This window comes from Equus asinus, chromosome 8 (genome assembly GCF_041296235.1).
Source record: "Equus asinus isolate D_3611 breed Donkey chromosome 8, EquAss-T2T_v2, whole genome shotgun sequence".
Classification (NCBI taxonomy): Eukaryota; Metazoa; Chordata; class Mammalia; order Perissodactyla; family Equidae; genus Equus; species Equus asinus.
Genome location: NC_091797.1, coordinates 54,860,550 through 54,883,286, shown reverse-complemented (window position 1 = coordinate 54,883,286; position 22,737 = coordinate 54,860,550). Strand labels below are relative to the sequence as shown.

At 41.1% G+C, this 22,737-nt stretch overlaps 1 long non-coding RNA gene across 3 annotated transcripts in view; it reads right to left on the bottom strand.

The window, feature by feature from the left end:
- Positions 1-308: 308 nt before the first annotated feature.
- The window catches only part of LOC123286999 (uncharacterized), a 135,767-nt gene continuing 113,338 nt past the window's right edge, over positions 309-22,737 (bottom strand). For 2 of the 3 annotated variants that reach the window (XR_011505185.1, XR_011505186.1), the window contains one exon: positions 309-4,643. This is a non-coding gene — a long non-coding RNA (uncharacterized lncRNA). The remainder of the gene's footprint in view (positions 4,644-22,737) is intronic. The other variant, XR_011505187.1, reaches the window with a different exon arrangement.

Sequence of the window (22,737 nt, the reverse complement as noted above, 5' to 3'; positions counted from 1 at the left end):
CAAGTTGCCCGTAGTCTAGACAGCTAAATGAATGAATAGTGTGGGGAGCAGAAAGCATCAAGGAAGGTTCTTCCTTTTGCAGGACCAGACCTAAGATTCCACTAGATGAAAGAACACCAGGCACCGTGACCCAGAAGCCACATGATGCAGCCGGGAGAAGACAAATAGTTCCCTGTGGCTGGAGGTAAAGATGCACCTGAGCAAACAGATGCTGGTCAGAGGATCCTGCTGGGGCAGCCAACAGAAGCCAGTTCTGGGAGAGCCTTTATCCTGCTGGCAATAAGAAACTAACAAAGCCTGATTTTCCTTTTTTACAACTTTATTGAGATATAATTCAAACACCATACAATTCATCATTCAAAGTGTACAGTTCAACCGCTTGTTGTACATTCACCAAGTTCTGCATCCATCACCACAATCATTTTGGAACCTTTCCATTACTCCCCAAAAGAAACCCCGCACCCCTCAGCTGTCACTCCCAACCCTCCTCTTGGATACATGCCTAGGAGCAGTGAAGGGTTTTTAAAACAGGGAAGTGAAAAATTAGATTTCCATTTTTAAAAGATTACTGGCTGACCTACCAGTGCCCCAGGGCCGGCACACACTGACATGCATGCACACACACACACACACACGCACTATTTCTTTCATCACACTCATGACCTAAGTGGGAGGACCTACCTGCAGCCCTGGGCGCTTACTCCTCACCAGCTGCAGCCCCTCAAACGCTGCACGTGCATACCCGGCCCACCCCTGCACAGGCCCCACCTGAGACACTTAGCAGAGCCGGCCTAGGCCTCAGGCAAGTTTGCATCTTTGGGTTTGGCTTCCTGGACTGGCTCCTCTGTCCTCTGAGGTTTTTCATCTCTCTTGGCCTGTTCATGACCTCTGAGAGAACTCTTTCCCCTCCAAACACTCCTTCCGTGCTTACCCATCCTGTCAAACCACACGGCTCCCCCTCCCCAACAGGGGCAGAGCCAGGGGCTGTCAACAGCAGCAGTGACCCGTGATGCATCCTGGGCTTACAGAAGCCCCGGGAATTCTCTCAGGACTCCTGCAGGGAAGGTGTTATTGTCCTCATTTTAGAAATGGGGAAACTGAGGCTCGGAGAGTTTAAGTGCCGTTCCTTAAAGCTCCACTGCAAGTGAGTGGCAGAGCCGAGCTTCCACCTGACGGGCAAGATGCTGTCAGCCGTTCGGATTGCTTTCGGCCGCACCGGACAAAGCTCTGATACACCAGCCTCGGCCGATGGGGGCGATTTCTTCTCACCAAACAGTAGGACCAAGTGGAGAACTGGCGCAGCACGTCTGCGGCGTCAGAGAAGTCCCGACTCCTTGCGTCTTTCTGCTTTGCCATCCTTAGCGTGGGACTTTCACTTTCAAGATCAAAATTTCTACTCCCAATCCTGTGCTTTTTTATCAGAAAAACAATAGCTTTACCCAAAGACGAATTCACAAGGCTTCTCACTGGCTCATTAGGAATTTGTAACATTCCTGCTACAAACAAAATTAGCATTAGTTACCAAGGGAGAGGGAGCATGGACACTGGGCAGGGAACCTAGGGGACCAGCCCTGAGCACGGTCCAGGCTTCTGGTCTCTCACACTCTACCTGCACCGACTAAGTCTCGCTGCCTAGGCTCAGCTGCCTCCCCTCACCCCCAAGACGTGCTCTGCTAAACCGCAAAGCTGAGCATGCAGGAGAGCCTGCTGGATCATCAGCATCATCAGCTGAGTGCATATTCCCAAGGGCAAGGGGAGATGTTGGTGACTTCCTTTGCTTTGGGCAGAGTAAGAAAGCCCTGGGAAGATAACAGTCCTCGACTCTCCAGCCCTCACAGCAACGGTGGGCCTCAGTGGAAAGGTATCCGATGGACTCAGTTCCAGGCCTGCCACAAAGCACTTCTGCAGAAACTTCAGACTCTCAAAAGGGCTCAAGAATAGATTACGTACTAATCAGCATCCCAAGACGAATGGAAAAGATGGGACATGTGTGATTTCTGAGCAGCATTAACCCGGAAATTGGAGGGTAGAGGGCAAGGAGAGATGTGAGGCACAGGTGGAAAAGGAACCTCTTAGATGACAATAAAATACAGAGTCCTGGAAACATCCACGTTTACAGGGCATTAACTTTGCAGTGGATTCATCTATCCCATCCTCCACTCCGTGGCCCGTGTGACTAAGGAAGCTTGATCATGTGATATTTCCACAAAGGAAAAGAACCTCGCAGGTTGGATCACCTCCCCCGGGCAAGCCGGGCGGTGCTCCTCAGGCCTGGTCACCTGGGTGTTACTTTCCCCACATCTCACTCTTCTAAAGAGGCTGCATGTGAGCCTCACTCAGGGCACCTCCTCTCCGGGCTCAACTGCCTCCCTGCTCTCTGAAGATTAAACCTGTGACAAGCCTCACTAAATGTTGAATCATCTCAGATTTTTAGCAAACACCCTTCAAAATTGAGACCCCAGGGGGGAAAAATGTAATGTTTCATGGGAAGTACCGGGTAATGGAAAGATTACAGGCTCCCGGGGTAGCAGCCCTGGGTTGGAGAACCCGGATTCTAGACTCACGACGAGCCTCCCTGGCCCTCCATCCATCTCCTCATCCATAAAATGAGGGTTCAAATTAGCGGAGATTGAAGTTCATTCTGGCTCTAAGCCATGACTCTAGGGATGGGCTCGATCACACTCAGGGACGTCGTACTTCCTTTTTGTATGAATATTCTCAGAAAATGTGACTTAATCAAAGATATTCATGACAATAACAGGTGAGTGGTTACCATGAGCTCTGCAAAGTAGTTTAACCTGGTAACTCTTTTAGTCCTCACAGCAATCTTACTGTGGTGTAGGTAGGTATTGTGAACAGCTCCAGTCTACTGATGAAGTACCAGGCACAGGAAGACAGCTAATCAACCACCATGTTTCCACTTCGGATGTCCTAGAGGCATCTCCAATTTAACAGATCAGCAACTAAACTCTGACCCCCCCGCTCCACCCCATCCACAGCTACTTCTCTCTCAATCTTCCCCAGCTTGGTGGATGGCAACTCCCTTCTTCCTCATACCCAGGCCAAAAACCTTCAAGTTTCTGTCACCTCCAATTCATCATGTCAGCTTTGCTCTCACAATATATTCAGAACCCACTGTTTCTTACCACTCCTAGTGCAACCATCCTAGTCTAAGCCTCTATCTTGTGTTGTCTGGACCATTGCGTCAGTCTTCATACTGATCTCCCCATTTCTACCCTTCAGTTCCCCATCACGTGTGCACACACACACACACACACACACACACGCGCACACATGCGTGCATGCGCACACACAGTATTTTCTCTATACCATAGCCAGAATGATTCTTTGCAAATCTAAGCTATGTTATGGCAATCCTCTGTTCAAAACTTTCAGTGGCTTCCCATCTCTCTCTGGATAAAATCCAAAGTCCTTACTCTGGCCTCCAAGGTCCTCCGAGATCTCCCCACCCCCAACCTCTTTGAGCTCCCCTCCTCCCCTCTCTCCATGGCTTCCTCCTCCCCAGCCATGCTGGCCCCTTCACTCTTCCCCAAGCACACCGGGCATCCTCCTGTGTCAGCCTTGCCTGGCCTGCCCTTCCCCCGGACATTCAAATGCCTTGTTTGAACACTTCAGTGGGTTTCTGCACTGTACCCAAAAGACTCTGACTACATAATAGCACCTCTCTCTTCTCTCTGTATCTCCCTAGCTTGGCTCATTTTCCTCTTCAGCACACGTCTCCGCCTGACATACTTTATGTTATTTGTTATTTTAGTGTCCTTCTCCCTCTACCAAAGGTAAGCTCTATAAAGACAAAGACCGTGTGTTTACTGTTGAACCCCCAGGGCCTGAAGAGTGTCGGGCATTTTAAAAAGTCACTCAGGGGGACGGAGGTGTTAGCTAACTCTATGGTGGTGATCATTTTGCAATACGTAAGTGTATCAAACCAACATTTGTACACCTTAAGCTTATACAGTGTTATATGTCAATTGTGTCTCAATAAAGCTGAAAAAAATAATAGATATAGGGGGCTCTTGTTATTTAAGTCTAGTCTTTTCCTGAAATGCCACTGGACGGTGAATTTTTGCATAGCAGAAGCCCATATTCTATTACATTAAAGGGAAAAATAATAATCTGTTCCCTATATCATCTATATTCCTTAATCACCTATAAAACAGCCCACTGTGGATTTCTTCATGATATAAGGCATTTAAAACACCAATTCCTAATTATTTGACTCTTAATGAACTCATTAGTATGTTTGTGAATACTGAAAGAATTACACTTTGCTACTACATGGAAAGGAACCATAGTCTGTAACGTAAATAAACAATAAAATGATTTGTTAAAGATATATAAAGAATGCAAATATATCTCCCAAAATAAAATAAACAGTTTTTTCAATGCTTACTTACTCAAGGCAGAGTTACCCGAGAGAGAGATGGCAGTCACTCTTCCTGTACGATTGTGGGAAAGAGAGGTCACAGGAGCTGGTGAAGGAGTGAGTGAAACCATTGAATTCCCAGCGTCCTTTTCCTAATCAAGGAATTCGTAGGCAGTCTTCTCTTCTTGGCATCCCAGAATTTGGACATGGATGGAGGACTTTGGATCATCATCCATAATCATAAATGAGGCAACAGCATCTAAAAAAAACCCTTAAAATAAGCGTCTGTTTTCATGCAACTATATAATTTATTATCCACACCAGGACAATTTTGAAAGTGAAAGAGAGAAAAATAAATAAAAGTATACTTTTTAAGTATGCATTTATAGATTGACAAGGAGTTCTATAAAGTAATTCCAGTCTAAAATTATTTTCAAAAATAAAATCATTTCTAAAAATAAAAAATCGGTATACATTAAAACAAAATATTTTAAATTATTTTGATTGATTTGTCTAAACAGTTAAAAATAACCTAAGCAGAATATTATTCTTATTTCATAAACACTTATTGTAATCAGTTTTGGAGTTATATCTCTGTCTAATACCACATCACAGGTATTTTTCTAAAGAATGTATTTTTAATATATATATTTCTATTTTTTCATAAAATTGCCTGCAATCTCTTTCAAAGTTGCATTTTCTAGTTTACAAATAGTTTTGAAATTGTTGACACCGTCAATTGCCTCTTCTCAGTTGACCATAGTATTTTCAATTAAGAAAATATTCTTTCTATAGGTGCTGAGGTACCTGGTAAGTGAAGAAGTAATCATAATATATGAAAAATATTCTCAGTTTTCATTTTTTTCTTGGTCAACCCTGATGGTCTAGTGGTTAAGATTCTGCACTCTCACCACAGCAGCCCAGGTTCATTTCCAGTCAGGGAACCACACCACCCATGTGTCAGTTGTCATACTGTGGCAGCTGTGAGTTGCTATGATGCTGAAAGCTATGCCACCGGTATTTCAAAAACCAGCAGGGTCACCTACAGTGGACAGGTTTCAGCAGAGCTTCCAGACTAAGACACACGCGAAAGAAGGACTTGGCAACCCACTTACGAAAAAATTGGCCATGAAAACCCTATGAATAGCAGCAGAGCATTGTCTGATACAGTGCTGGAAGGTGAGAGGGTGGTGGGAAAAGACCAGGCAGGGTTCTGCTCTGCTGGACACAGGGTCGCTAGGAGTTGGAATCAACTTCATGGCACTAACAACAAAAGTTTTTCTTATTGAAATGTGATACTATTTCAGTTCAGTTTTCACAGGTGCCATCTTTTTGTCATTCAGGAAAACTTTCTTTGAGAAATATTTTGCAAGATAAAACTCATCAAATAAGTTGCCTCTACTTACGATTTTTTTTAAATGTTTTGCCAAATTCAGATGCTACAAAATCATCTCAATTTCATTCCATTCCGGTACAGAATATAAATTCATCCAGTTAAATGTGAAAATTCCACCAAAATATTCTTCCCATAAGTAAGATATTTCAAAGCCTAATTATTTGCTCTCAAATTTAAGTTATTTAATTTGTTCAATTCCTACTTTGATTTTGTAGGTACAAATTTTGTTTTCAATAATTACATTTTCCTAAAAGCTCCCAGAGCTGAAGTCTTTTGGCTGACCATTCGCTGAATACTTGATTAAAGATTACAACTGATTTTAAACAAAATTAAAACAAAGTTTGGAGGACTCATTCATTTAAAAAAAAAAACCCCTAAAAGGTCAATATGTATTGTAGTACACTTGAGCTGATTTACAAAGCAACCCTTCAAAGGCTCAAGCATAGCTAAAACCTAAGAACATGCAGAGAAGAAAAAAAGACAGGGACCAGCCCAGTGGCCTAGTTTGCATGCTCTGCTTCAGTGGCCCTGCATTGCCAGTTTGGATCCTGGGCACAGACCTACACACCACTCATGAAGCCATGCTGTGGTGGTGTCCCACATACAAAATAGAGGAAGCTTGGCACAGATGTTAGCTCAGGGACAATCTTTCTGAAGCAAAAAAAAAGAGGAAGATTAGCAACAGATGTTAGCTCAGGGCCAATCTTCCTCACCAAAAAAAAAAGCACATACTGCCAGGTTGAAGCACTTTTAAATTTGACATCATCTCTTTCACAGATATTTTGTAGCTCAGAATCTCTGTGTATAAATAAAAATATCTATAATGTCTGTCAACTATTGCTTCTATTTTGTTGGTAGACTATCACAGCTTGTCTGGATGCAGTTATGAACTATGAACACACTACATCTAGTTCCAAATACATTTCTGCTCCACAGATTTCTTAATTTAGTAAGAACGCTATTTTTCCCATGATGCTGTGCTCCACCAAAATCTGTATTTGTACTGTATTTGTAGTTCTACTGGCATCTTCACTGTTGAATTGTTTTTAAGTGAAGTGATAAACTACAATAAAGTCAGAGGCTGTATCTTTGACAGAAGAAACTTTCAAAAGCTTTCCTTTGAGTCCATGAATTGGCTAAAAAAAAAAATCAAACCATTACTGAAATTAACTGACTTTCTCTTGAAGAAACTGACATAAAACTGCATCATTCAACTGTTTGTGACATTCTGCTGCTGCTCATGGAGCCACCCCCCTAATAAATATCACTTTACTTTTCCTTGGCACACAAGACGAAATGAAACCAAAATTAAGCAAAATTAACTTGGAAGAATAGTCATCTCACCTAACTGAAGAGTCATACTTCCCAGAGTGACAGAGAAACACAACTGCACGTGTGAAACTGGCGTCATCAGGCATGGCTGTCTTAAAATAGCCACGAAATTTTTAAAATAGACGGTGATGATTTTCACCAGATTTTGTCTTCTGGGCTCAGCTGCGGTCAGTGATATTCCTACAGCCCCCAGAGCATCTGGCAAACGTTAAGTAGTTGTGCCAGTTTCACATTCATCAACATTCTGGAGCAAAGGATATACAGGACTTAATTTTTCATTAAACATGCACCTTTTTAGCTCGGTGCTGCTGAAAGGGTTTTGTTTTGTTTTGCAAAAAAGCAAAGCAAGGAAAAAAACAGTAGTATCACACAATAAGGTAAAAAATATAGATTATAGATTTACACTAAGTGATAACTGAAAAGCCACTGAGGTAGCAGCTGTAAGAGCGTTCAGACCATTCTGTCTACACTGCATGGTGGGACTGACCACTCAAACTATTTTCAGCACACATTTCCCCATCCACGAAACCCAAGCCATCTCATGAGTCCTTCTGACCACGATGACTCTATGTCCTGGTGGCTACAGGATCTCACACAGGCTGAGGGTCACGCAAGTTGCCAGCAGTGGCAGCAGCCGTTGGATACCTTCTCCCATCATTGACCACTCAGACCAGAATGAGTTCATTGTTCCTGGCCACTCGCAGCCGAGGGGAACAGGCTATCCCTCAGAGCCCTCTGGAGGGAATCAATGGTGTCAACACCTTGTCTGTCTATATTATGTTAACATATTGGGGTTTTTTTCTTTTCTCTTTTTTTGGTGAGGAAGATTGGCCCTGAGCTAACATCTGTGCCAATCTTCCTCTATTTTGCATGTGGGACACCACCACAGCATGGCTTGATGAGCAGTGTTTAGGTCCACGCCCAGGATCCAAACCCGCAAACCCCAGGCCAGTGAAGCGGAGCATATGAACTTAACCACATCACCACAGGGCCAGCTTTTCCTTAAAGCTGGTAGGGATCCTACTTTTCCTTAATTCTTCAATAAAATAGCTTAGTCAGATATCCATGTATTTGTAAAATGCCCAGGGCTTACAATTTCCAGCTCACCTTTTACTCCAAATTTCTGTCTCCACTCTGGGGGCCACCCTTCAACATTTCCTCAGGGCACACTTCATTTAAAACAGGAAAGTGAGGAAGAGTTTACTGAAGGTTTGGGAAGAAAGAAGTAGGTGCTGCATGGAATAGAAAACAACTTAAAATTGAATATTAGGCGCCATACTTGCAAAGCTTGGACATCTTCCCGCTGTTTGGAATGCAGGACCAGCCATCTTCCTCCCTTCTCGCTGGCCACTCTCTTTCCAGTGCTCATTTACGTCCATGCCCCTTAGAGGCAAAACTCCTTAAGGACATACAGGCTTTTCAAGTAGTTTTCTAAATTCAGTTCCCACCTCTGATATCTCCTCCTTGTGTGATCTCAGAGCCATTATTTAACCTTTATACTCCTCCGTTTCTTTATTTGGAAAACAAGTATGACATTATTCAGCCATAAAAAGAAATTGGTATTGATACATGCTACAACATGGATGAACCTCAAACGCATTATGCTACATGCAAGAAGCCAGACACCAAAGTTCACATATTATATGAGTTCATTTAAATGAAATGTCCGGAATAGGTAAATCCATAGAAATAGGAAGCAGATTGGTGGTTGCAAGGGGCTAGAGGAGAGAGGACTGAGGAGTAACTGATTAAGGGGTATTAGGTGGAACTGTGTTCCCCCAAAAGATATACTGAAGCCTTAACCCCAGCACCTCAAAATGTGACCTTATTTTGAAGTAGGATTTTTAGGGAGGTAGTCAAGTTAAAATGAGGTGATTAGGGTGCACCTAATCCCAAATATGACTGGTGTCCTTATAAAAAGGAGAAATTTGAACAAAGAGACCAACAGGTAGAAGAAAGCCAATGTGAAAACACACAGGAAGGACACCATTTGAAGATGGAGGCAGAGATCGGACTGGTGCAGCTGGAAGCCAAGCATCACCAAGGACTGAGGATTCTGCTCAGAGTCTAAGAAGGAGCATCGCCCTGCAGACGCTGACTTCAGGCTTCTAGCCTGCAGAGCTGGGAGGCAATACATTTCTGTTTTAAGCCACCCAGTTTGTGGTACTTTGTTACGGCAGCCCTAAAAAAACGAATACAATGGATACGGGGGTTGTTTTTCAGGTGATGAAAATGTTCTGGAACTGGATAGAGGCAGTGGTTGCACAACATTGTGAATGTATTGAATGTCACTGAATTGTTCACTTTATAATGGTTAATTTTATGTTGTGTGAATTTCGCTTCCGTAAACACACACATAAGTATGACAACATCACTACAGTTGTGAGTATTCAATGAGTCAACACACAGGAAGCACTGAGACCAGTTCCTGATACATAGTAATCACTCAATAGAGGTTGGATACTGTTACTATTCCCAGCAGTCTCTCTTCAAATTTCCCACCTCTGACTATCAAACAAGGAGCAGCAACTTCCCCAAGATCTGTTTCCTCTTTCTGCAGAGACAGCACTGCGTGAAAGTTGAGTCTGAAATGTCTTCCCTTTTCACATAAACTGTCCCAATGACTCATTTTCCCAAGAGTTTCTCACCCACGAGATGCATTGGACTCCCCTCCCACCCACCACCACTACCACCCAAGTATTCAAACATTAGCGGCGGACAAATTTATAAAAATTGCAATTATTTCCATCCCATCTCACTAAGAGGCTGGACAAGCCCTTTCAGTTGTCCTTCTTGGGGGTGAGGGATGACTCTATGGGGCCCACCCACACTCTCTCCTGCCGCTGACCAGCATTTCTCCAGGCTGTGAAGGTAGAAGCCAGCAAGGCCAGTTGTTTACATGGAAATCAAACCTAACCCAGGTCTCTAGGTTCCAACCAAGTGGGTTTATTGTCTTCTACTCGGTTCGTTACATGAGGAGAAAGCCCAAGTGGGTGGATTGTCAATCTATTAAAATAACGCAAGACCCAAAAGAACTAAGAATTAAGGTCTTGCTTTTAGAGGATAAGAAAAACTCAGAGAAAAATTACTTGCTCACTTTGAATCTTCTTGTTTGTCACCCTACCCCCTAGCATTACAGAAGAGAAAGCTGGAAAGCTTTGCTAAATATTGAGAAACTAGCCTTTGAGAGATTTGACGCTTTGTGCGAGTGGGAAATTGATCAGAGGAGGAAAGGAATGGAAAAAATTGCGCAAGTAAACTCGAGCAATGAAAGGAAAAATTCAAGGAGACACGTCAGACCATAGCAGCCGATTTGAAGCAAGTGTGCCATAGATTTGGGGCAGGCTTTTTGGAAAATATATGCCTCAAATTACATTTCACAGAATTGCTGTTAATGCCCTACAACTTGTTGTAACATGCTGCATCTTCAGGAAGGCTGTTTTTTATTATTAATGTTTTATTGTTTCTGTAGTAGGCACCATAGGAGAGAGTAAGTGGGAGTGAAAATGCAGCAGCAAGCTCTCAGCCGTGCATCCAGGTGCCTGTGAAAAGCACTGGTTTGAATGATTCTATTCCAAGCTAGATACATATTTATATCTGAGTTGCCTTCTTGTTCATAAATATTTCCTCTGGTGTCTCCATGTTCTTCCCCATCCTTTTAGGGACCAGCTAACCCCATAATCAAACACTACTGGGCGAGCTGTGGAAAAAGAGAGCTGTTTCCCAAACAGTCGCCAAAGGAGGAGAAAGACATCAAACGTGCAATTCTTATCACAATATTAACTGGTTGCTGGGAAAGGAAATTCCCTCCCTTTCATCTGTTGAGATTGTCAGCAAAATGGAGGCTACATTTAGAAAGAAGAAAACAGTCCTTACTATAGGATAGAGCAAGTGAGAAACTTTATGAGTCAAACAAATAATGATGATAAGAATAATTATTAAAATAATTGTAGTCAAGATTGATGGAGTACACAGGCCAGGCCCTGTGCTGAGTGGTCTATGTGATTTATCTCATTTAATCCTTCCAGGCAGCCTATGGGGTAAATGTCATTATACCTATTTCACAGATGAAGCAACTGAGACTCAGAAAACATCGCCAAGTTCATAACCTGTTAAGCAGAGCCAGCCCTCCGATTTAGGTTTATCTGATTCTGAAGCCCACGGCGTAATTACGATTCTCCTTGCCAAAATGAAAGTTCTCACACGCCCAAGGAAAATGATACCAATTCTGTCTGCAGTGGATTTTTATTCTTTCTGTCATAGGATCCAATTTTTTTTACTGAAAATAATCTGTAGCTTCCATGGGTGGCGTTCCTATTGATGCCAGGCCTGCAGCTCTGAAACTGAGGGAGGTCATTTTCTTCTTGCTGACGGAGGTAAGCAAAGCACACTTGGTCTTTGGGATTAAAAAAAAAAACCAAGAGATATAAACAGGTGAATATAGTTATTGCGAAGACAAACAATAAAAATGGAGCCCCTGAAAGGAAGTCTGTGTGCCCTGCAGTCAAGACATAATTGCCAGAGAGTTAAAGGGAAGAGAAAAAGGAGGGAGGGAAAATATGGGGAAAGCCAAGAGACTCACTCAAAGCACAAGATAAAGGCAGAGAAAAGTAAATGCTTTTCTTGGATAATTAAAACTGGGATCTTACAAGATATGAGGTTAGACACTTGGTGAATTATATATTTCTAATTCCTCGACTGGAGCGCCATAGGCTAGAGACAGCCTCCCAGGTGTTAATGAACAGGCCTCAGCATGGGGCTCTAAATTCACTGCAGTCTGCCAAACTGCACAAAATAAGCTCAGAAAACCCGCAAAAAATGGCAAAGTTGATTCCTTTGATCAGTTGATTTCTCTTAATAGCAACTGTTCTCAAACTGACCGCCCCCCCCACCCCCCCACCCCCCCACACACATGTACATGCACACACACACAGAGAAAGAGAGACAATTCTAAGAACATTTTCTGGGTGGGCTGCTTTGCCTTTGAAATGTGTTTCGTTATTCTTTGGTCAAATTTAAGACAATATCAGCATCCTGTTGCTGAACTGAGGCCTAATGACTTGCCACTTAGCAAGAACAGGGCTGTTCAGATCCTTAGACAATGGAGGTGCAGCCTAAAACAATAGAATTGCACTTCCTCTCGGGCAGCTTCGTTTCACTCCATTCTTTGAGGTGGGTGAGGAGCTAGAGTGTTAAAGGCCAGCAGTGCTTAACCCTTTGAAGTGGGCAGCTCACTGTCTGCTGGTGCTGTCTCCTTCTTGCTCAGAATCCTCAAGGCTCTGCTCTCTCCTCCTTCAGAATCTTCTCTCCAACATCTAAGGGCTGCTCAGATCCTACTGGTGGGGGTGTAAATTGATACCATTTTTGTAGCAAGCAATTTGGCAGTCTGTATAAAAACCTCAAGAATATCCTTTTCTGTGAACCACACAAAAATATAATCCATACAAAAGATTTATTCACAAAAGTGTTAATTACGGAATCACTTAAAACAGAAAGGAAAAATACAGTGCCCAATTATGAGAGAATGCTTGGGTAAATAATGATCCACCCATTTATGCAATAATATTTTTATCACTAAAAATGATTATGATATGGTAAAAGTAAAAAATAGCTATAAATTTATTTATAGTATGAGCTCAACTATACAAAATACCACCCACAGAAGGATGAAAAATGCTAAGTATAGCCACCTCTAGGTGGTAGAATTATGTTTATGTATAAAATAATGAAGGAAATAATATTTTTCTCTTAGCTATGTTTTCCTTTATTGTTCAAGTTGTCTACAGTAAGCGTTAGTGTTTTAAAGGCAGGAAAGTCTAGTGGTTAAGAGCAGTCTCGAGTCAGAAGGCCTGGGCTCACATCCCAGACATCCCAGATCCACCACGTAAGAGCCCCATGACTTTGGACAGGTCACTTAGTACCCCTGAACTTCAGTTCCCTCGTCAATAAAATGACAATAATTTTACCATTGTGAGGATTAACTGAATTAATATATGTAAGATGCTTAACACAGTGACATAGAGTAAATCAGTGAAGGTTGAATGTTAAGCACTGTGGATAAAAAGATGATTAAGATTGGCTCCTTGTTCTTGAGGGAAAACAGACATTCCCAGTTCAATGGGGTAAGTTCTACAAGGAAGGGATGTACAAGATACTGCAGGAGCAAAGAAGAGAGAGTCCTTCCAGGACAAGAATTTTCTCTATCACTGGAGTTAGAATCTCTTAAATAGTTTCAAATCCTAATGTTACTTTATCTTTATATATTTTAGGAACTCAGTGGGGAGTGAGTATCTTCAAAAGGAGATAGCAGCTACCTAATATCTTAAGTCTGTAGAGTATTTTACAGATTCGAGACTGCTCTTATCTACACCCTCCCAATTCATTCTCATATGACATCTCTAAGGCTGGCTGTTTTTCAACAAGGCTTAGAGAGGTTAAGTGAGCTGACTGAGGCTACTTAGCTAATAAAGATTAGAGACGAGACACAAACTCAGGTGCTGTGGGAGAGAATCTGGTGTCATACCAGAGACAATACAGAAAGGACTTCTCTGTAAGGAGAGGCTCATGTTTTCATTCATTACTTCCACAGTTTCTAATACTCATAGGAGGAAGAAGGAGGAACTAAAGAGGATCTGAAAAGGAGACTTTGAGCCAGCCAACCCTATGGCTGTCTACGCAATAGAACTTAGGATCTGAAGTATGTGCTCTGTAAACATCTCTATCTCACAAGGGAGTCTCCCACACCAGAATGGTGGCAAAGGAGTTTGTTGCAGCAGTGAGCTGGTAGGCAGTCAGGGAAGGACAAATATGAACTCCTGGAGAGAGAAGCTTTGGACAAGCTACTACCAAGAGCTCACGCTTTTTTATAGGAATTCTGGAATGAGACACAGACTGTTTGTTGACCCAAGGATCCATAAGCCTACATTTCTTTATGCCTGCTAATTTAATTTAGGCTTATATCTGCTGACTGCCTTGAGTCTACCAGCCATCCATAAGATTTTCTTTTGTGTACCAAGCTACTGAGAAGTAGTGTAGTCTAAAAAAGACAACAATTAACTTAGAGACCAGTGACCTGAGATCAAGCTTAGTTCAGCTATTTATTAGTTGTATGACTTTAGCAAGTGACTCTGACCTCTCTGAGCCCTAGCTTCCTCCTTTACAGTACAGAGTAATAACATTCACCTCTTAAAGTTGTTGGGAGATTAAATGAAATATATGATGTGTTTTTGAAACATTCAGCAAAATGGTTTGGCTCTTAAATGCTACGTGTTCTTCAGAAAAAGAGTAATGGATTCTTGGTGATACTCAACCATGTCATCAGCATCATAGATTAGTCATGTGTCAAAAGTCACATGGTCCTGACAGCTCAGCAACCATGACAGTCAGTTGGACTATTGGTAAGTCACCAACAGAGACATTTTCCACTGGAACTAGAGCCACCATACTGGCTCAAATAAACGGAAGAGTTTCCTTTTTATCCAACTCCCACAGCCTTCACCCAACTGGATGGATTAATCCACTGTTTTGAACATCTAGGTCAATAGTCTTCATTGCTGTCATAGAAAATTGAGAGCTGCTACAAGATAAAAATAAATCTCTACCAGGACCTACGCTCTGTATAGAATCTGTGATGCTATGAATTGCTCTTTATCAACACATTTTTCCATTGCCAAAACGGGCCTTCTTCATACAATAACAGTCACGCAGACGCTCAGCGATTTCACCAACCATAACTCTATGCGGTGATTGTCATGAATGATGAAATATGATTAGCAAATTACAGCTCTGGTGTTTTATTTTAAGGGAAGTTAAGGAAAATGAATGGATTGAGCTATTTTGCATTTTTCCGTAGAATCATTTAAAAGGAGTGTGTAATGGAGAACTCAAGAATGATGGCTAAAAGACAAGGCACAAATAATGTTGCCACTTCACAGCCTATCAGCATAATTCATCTTTGCCTCCCGTCCTGAACACTTGTGCACTGTTGTTGTACATGGGTAAACAGCTGCTACTTATTTCCGGCATCTTTGTTTTAGTGCTGCATAAATTGACCTGGAATTTTTAAAAAATTACTTTATATCTAAATGGGTAAAAAAAGACGAGCTCTTTATCATGAAATTTTACATTGTGCTTTCTTTGTAAGATAGGTCACTATAACAATATCTCTGAGACTTGAGTGATAAATGACACTCCTCTGGTAGGTACAAGATGTTTCTTGTCAGATTGCACCTCCTTTACAATGGACTGTGTTGTGACAAAGCTCATGGTTCTCGGAAATCTTGTTAGAAACCAAGGTGCTTTTATACTTTAAAATATCTTATATTGATAACGATAGTGCTTTGACATTGCTAACTTTTTTCCTGTCTTCAACTCCTAGGCTTATGATTCTTGCATCTCTCCCATGGAGTTGGCAGGAAAGGAAAATTCCATATAATCTCTTTTATTTTCCCACTGATACCACTGTAAAATTAGAGATGCACTCCTATGGAAATAATTTGGCCCTGAAATGTAATTAAAAACACACTTAAGAATGTAGCACATATTTAAAAAAGTAAAGATAACTTTTTAAACATAATATTCAAAATAGCCGTACAGTAAAGGAAAAAGCACTGGACTTAGCTTTGAGTCTAAGGTCTACAATTTACCTGCCATGTGATTTTGGGTAAGTCACTTACCCTCACAGAGGTTTGTTGTTTTTTTCCATTGGACTAAGAATACTTACTTCATAGGGCCATTATAAGGATTAAGGGGCACAGTGATATAATATGATATAGAATATGGGTTTGGTGAGTATTACTCGAATGAAATGAATGACTGAAAATAAGCTACAAAAGTAAAAATGCTGAAACTACCATCAGCTGGGCATTTGCTACATGAAGTGGTAACACCGATAAAAAACCAAAATGGTGTTTAGTATCTAAGATTTTTTTGAAGAAGAAGATTAGCCCTGAGCTAACATCTGCTGCCAATCCTCCACTTTTTGCTGAAGAAGACTGGCCCTGAGCTAACATCCATGCCCTTATTCCTCTACTTTATATGTGGGATGCCTGCCACAGCATGGCTTGACAAGCAGTGCCATGTCCACAGCCAGGACCCAAACTAGCAAACCCCAGGCCACCGAAGCAGAATATGCAAACTTAACCACTGCACCACCGGGTCAGCTCCAGTTTCTGAATATTTTTAAAGCACAACTCTCACATTGTCCCTATTTTTAAAATCTTTATTGACTTTTTTCAAATTACATATGTAATACATAACCAGACAAAATCAAACATTTCACAAAAACATAATACGAATAATGAAAGGATTCTCATAATTAATGAATTCACAATTTTTGAGCCTGGATCCAAACCTAAGTCCAATAAGGTGACTACCCATTCTGCTTTGCCTAAAATTGTGCCAGTCTATGCCTCTTGTCCTGGCAGAATTATTAATAGTGTCCCGTTCACTTTCAAACTCTCCTAGTATGGGTGATAAATATGGGGTCCCTCAACCCATAACTTGCCTCCCAAAGGGAACCCCCCATCAACAGTTGGGTGCCATACTGCTCTCTGTTCCCCTTCATTATTTGTTATCCTTAAACAGCATTATTTGCTTGTTTTCCACACTTATTTTAACTTTTTCTCTTATTTTACAGATTGAATTTTTGTAGAAACATGACTCCCATATGTGTTAATTTTCCTATTTGAAATTAGACTGCATAATTTTGTTTTAAACACATTGTATATTTCCAAGAATGTATGTTAGTAAGTAAAAATGAAACTTAACAATAGTTAATGCTAACTTTTTAAAAGTGCCATGGAAAAGATAATTTTATTTAAGTTCTGCTCTGTAAATCTCATCCAGGTGAGCATAGATGCCGAAGTAAACATTGTTCGAACAAGTGGAGTATAGCAAAATCTCACTAGTTTCAAATCCAACATTTTAGAATTTGAGATCATTTGGACAGGATCTGAACTGAAGTTTACCCTTGCTTAAGAAGTCATTTCTTCATGACAATGAAAATGAATATTTTTAAATAAGATTTTAGGACCAAATGTTTAAGAGATCAAACTACATGCTATAAAAGTATTATAAAGGAAAAAATACATGATTTAGCCCAATTTGACTTATAGCATGAGCTTGACAGTTATTTGATTATCTAGTACACAATTCTATAATTCAACCTATTCAAGGTCGATTGAGATGTTAGCGAGCCCTGGTGGTCTGGAGGTTAAGATTCAGTGTTCTCAGAGCCACAGCCCAGGTTCATTTCCCAGTCAGGGAACCACACAACCCGTCGCTCGGTGGTCATACTGTGGCGGCTGAGTGTTGCTGTGATGCTGAAAGTTATGCCACTGGGATTTCAAATACTAGCAGGGTCACCCATGGTGGACAGATTTCAGTGGAGCTTCCAGACTAAGACACACTAGAAAGAAGGACCTGGTCACCCACTCCTGAAAAAATTGACCTTGTAAACCTTATGAATAGCAGCAGAGCATTGTCTGATGTAGCGCTGGAAGGTGAGAGGATGGCTCCAAAAGACTGGGCAGGGTTCTGCTCTGCTGTGCACAGCGTCGCTAGGAGTCAGAATTGACTGGACAGCACTAACAACAACAAATTGAGATGCGAGGGTTGACTCCATAGATTAGCTACTCAACAGCCACATCCAACTTCCTTCCGTCTTGCAGACCAAATACATTCATAGCCTACTTTGCAGCCAATGGTGACCCAGTCCCAGCTAAGTCCCTGGAGGAGAGAGAGACAAGGAAAGGGTACAAGGTCTTTTAAGATTCGCTCTCCTGATAAAGGAGACAGACATGGCTGGTGCTGACTGTTCCCGCATTGCCTGCCTTGAACGTTTGCAGCCACAACTGCCATACTGCAAACATGGAGAGGCCAAGGGTACCACAGAGACTCCAACTGTGATAAAGTTGAGCAGCTAAGCCAATACCAGCAGCTGCCTCGCTTCAGACTTCTTGCTACATGAGAAAAATAAATGCTTATTTGTTTAAGGTACTGTGAGCTCGATTTTCTTGGAGCCAAATGGATTCCTAACACAAGGACTTAGAGGGGCAGGTCTCTGAGATGTCCATCCCTACACAGGAGAAGCAAAAGCAAAACTGTGTACAGACCAAAGTCAGGAGGTGCCTTCAAACTGTCAGTGCATACATGGAAGTAACGAGGCTGAGTCGAGAGTAGACTCCAGAACACCGCAGACACACACACACAGTGCTAGGGGCTGGCACTGGGTAAGGTCAAGAATTAAACAGAAATCTTGCCGAGATAAGCCTATTTTACTTTAAGCTGATGTTCTCCATCCTTTTAAGAAGTGCTGTGGTTTCTTTCCAGCAGTAAAGAAAGAAATAGCTCTTCCTGAATCAATTTAGCCTTTTTATTTTATTTCAATTTGGGTCCACTATTTTATTTGGAAGTAAATATTCTCAGAACAGCAGGCAAAGCTATATTCAAATATAAACGTTAAACCTATTCCATACGTATTTTTAAAAATTTTTAACTGCCATTTCATGGTGTTGTGGTAACGAACACAGGTTCGAGAGTTGGAATGACTGGATCCCAATCCTAGCTCTGTCATGTATGGACTCTATGAACTTGAACTTGAACTTCTGCACCTTAGTTTTCTTAGCTGTAGAATAAGGGGAAACAGACTACCTCTCTAAGGGAATAATTGTGATGAATAAACAATAGGTACAATGTCTAAAACAGTGCATGGTATGGTAAGCTCTTAATAAATACTAGGCATTATTAGGGCATTTAAAAGTTGACTCTACTCCTTGTATACAAATACATATAGACTATGCATGCATGCATACACGTGTGTGTGTGTGTGTGTGTGTATATATATATATGGATGGATGTGAACAATTGTTTGTGTTTTACTTTGTATTCTCAAATAAAACTTGGAATAATTTTAAACTTTGATCATCCAGTCCTCCAGACATCCCACATATAAACTCAGACAAGCCCCTAGTGAATAAATTGTCCTTTATCTCTTTTGTCTCTATTTTTTTTAAGTTCTGTGTCTAAGTTCATTTGGTTAATATTTGTGTAATGGAGCTCTAAAAACCATTTACACTTATTTCCATGCAAAATTGAAAGAATTTGAGTACTTCTTTAAAAGTCTTCTTGAGCTGGCCTTCTTGAGCATCAACTGTTACTATTTCTCCACACCAACAATTAGCAAATATATGATTTGATTTTTGGTTGGTTGGCTTTTGTCTTTTTATCTTTTCCCTTCTTGCCAAATAGTTGGACCCTCTGTCTGTTTCTCACTGTCTTCATCTGTGCCCTGGGAACGCTTTCCATTTCTAGGTTGAGATGCATGAACTGTTCTTTTGTACCTCTTCAGTTACTTTTTCTTCTAGATATTCTGCAGATTGTTGCTGGAACTTTAGGTCATCTAAGAATCCAGGCATTAACCAAGTGGGTCGCCTCTAAGGTTGCCATTTTTTCTTTTCTTTAGTGAAAGAGGTTTGCTTCCCCTTCCCCTTTTGTACCAGCTGTTCCAAACGACCAGCACCCCTCCATCTCCTCTCCTTACCATTCACATACCTCCCCCTCCAGTGTTTCAGGCTCACTGAAGTCTGTTCTCTCTGCCCAGCTCTTCCCCCATCTCAGCGTTTAGCATCCTGAACGCTCCCACAGCACAATCCCTATCTTCCAAATTACCTTCTCGAGCTGCAGCTGCCACCACTCCTCTGCCGTGGTCAGTGTCGGGTCTAAAAGACCTGTCCCCTTGCCGGCTTCCCTATCTCCCACATTAAAAAGTTGTCATCGTCACATTTCACTTGTCAGCAAAATGATGCATGAATCAGAGAGTTCCTTTTACTCTTTCATCTTTGCCGCACATAAGAATTAGTGTCTAATGACACAGAGGCGAAAAGTTAATGGAAATTTAATTGAAAAAACTACCATCCCAGCAGGAATTGAACCTGGTGGCCTTAACACGGGAGGCAGCTATTTCATCCACAAGGCTCTGGAGTTGGGTTTAACAGGCTTGGAAATAGATGATATGACTTTGGTAAACAGATAATCCCCCTATTTTCCCAGTATTACTTTGGTCAACAGAAAGAAGAAAGGAGTGGATCCTGATTTAAATGTCAGAGCTATCCATTTTAAGGATTCCGAACAGAGGAGTTTTAATGAAAATAGGATTTAATTTCCTATAAATGTTTGAGTTCTTCAACCCTAATATACAGAAATAATGAATATTTATACACATAAAATATACCCTCCTCTTAGTTAGAGCAGCGTTTAGTCACTCATACCCAAAAGAACTCCAGGAGAATTTTGTCAGGGATTATGAGTCACATCTCAGATTTTTCTGGAGGAAATGACATTCTCTGAATACTTCTGTCCCTTCCTTCCATATTTTTCTCCAGAAGCCTAAGTCTTATGAAGAAGTGGGCAAGGTTGACTCAACAGTGAAGGAACCCTGCAGGAATTTAGACCGTCAGGCCATCATTATGTGTTTTTATTTCAAAAATAAATGAATTAAGCTTAACAAATACATTATATCCAGACCAACCCAGAGCTTCCGCCCAGTCCGCAAAACTCAAGAGAGATGAGGTTTCCCCAGGAGGTTGAGAGGGATATCTGTCCTCAGCTCTTCTTTTGTTTTCAGCATTTTAGAATATTTGCTATTTCCTTGTGCCTGGTAAAGTGGCTGGATGCATCACAATACATAATTTTAATTAAATGCACTCTCAGGTCATTGAAAAAACTGCAAAAGATTCACAGAAAGAAACCACAGATAGAAAGTCCTACAAATGACAGAAATCCAAGCAAACAATGAGAAAATGGCAGAGCCAACATCCCTTGAGAAAGACAATCTCTTCATCGGTCACACTACACAGTAAAAAACGCTGAAGATTTCACTTTCAAAATGTCAATCACTGAAAAAACCTTCAAAATTATGTTTTGAAAAAACTTATTTAAAATAAGGACTTACACTCGCAATCATTAATGATGAACCTTGTGCTGAGCATCTATTGTGACTTAAGATGTTAGCTAGTGATGGTGTGAAATCTTCACCATGACCAAGACACTAAAAGAAAAGCATGCCGAACCAGAAAATAAATGTCTGCAATGCTTTTGACTAGGTTTAAAGTTATGTGAAACACAATTAGGATTTTTAACACTTTACTGAGCTGAAGCCTAATGATAAATATTTAAAAACCTCTTTTTTGTGAAGGCAAAAATGTTTTTTTGAATTGTTAACAAATAAAAATTATGTTTTGTGAAATATTTTTATCTTAATCCATTTAAACTTATTTTTAGGTGTGTTTTATAAAATACGTAATACATTAGGACCATAGCACACACGTGTGTGCACAAACATACACACACATAAGAACAAATAAATATACTTCAACTGAGAGAATATGCTCAAAAAGTTCATAGCTCTCTGCTCTAGTGAGGCTGTGGGAACAGCAATTTTTTTCTCAGGAGTCTAGGTCTTTTCATTTTTCCTAATGACTTCTCTAAGAACTCAGTATTAAATTTACCATTTATGCCTTTAGCTCTAAACGTTAATCCCGTACTTTTTATAGCTTACCCATTTGACTTAGGGGTTAACAGCCCATCTAGAATCAGAAGGACCATGTGGAGTCCCAGCTCCGTCATTTACCAGCTGGGTGACTTAGAACAAGTTATTAATCTCTCTGAATCTCAGTTTCCCCATGTGCAAGATAGAAACAACATTGCCCATCTCACAGGTTGAGATAAACCCTGTAAAGCACTGAGCACAGAGTTTGAGTACATGGTAGGAGTCCATTAAACGTTAGGTATGGTTGTTGTTATTATTATTGTTATTATTATTCCCCTTAAAGACAATGAGCTTTCCAGCCACATTGAATCACTCACTGTCTCCTTATGGGCTTTTGATCACTCCTCCTGAGTGGCTTTCCTACCAGCTCCACGTGGTCAAACATCATCTGTGCTTTTCAGTCCTTTTTAAATACCATCTGCTCCATTAAGTTTCCACTAACGCTGCCCGGCCGGAAGCAACTTTCTCTCTCCTCCACATCAAATAATACTGTACTTGCATCCCTCTTGTGGAGCTTATCCTTCTCTATCTTGTATATAACATGTATGACTTGCATATGAGTCATTTATGAAGATGTCATACTCCTGCATAGGGAGTGAGTTTCTTGAGGATGGGGGTTATTTCTTATTCATAGGTGTCCTTCCCAAAGCATTCAACATTGAGCCTTGCCCTTAGTGACAATCAATAAATATGAGTTGAATTAATTAATTAATATTTCTGCCCACTCAGTGTAAAATGTTTGCTTGAAGGCAAAGTTCAGGCAACGAGGAGGGCCATTAGGTAGTAAATATTTCAATCTTCATGTCTCCAATCCCTGTCACATGCTACAGTTAATAAGGTGATACAAAGTTTATCTAGACACAAATATGAACCTTCTCTTCCCTCCCCACTCCTCATCTTTAACTTGGTGACCTTTGAGAGGTCAGTAACTATCCTAGCCGTCAGTGCCCTCATTGGTGAAAACAGGGAGTTGAGTTAAATACGCAATGACATTTCTGGTTGTAAATCCAGTGTCTCATATTTCAGACAATGTCTTGCGCCTGCAGAGATGGAGATACGGGGGAGGGAGCTAAAGCA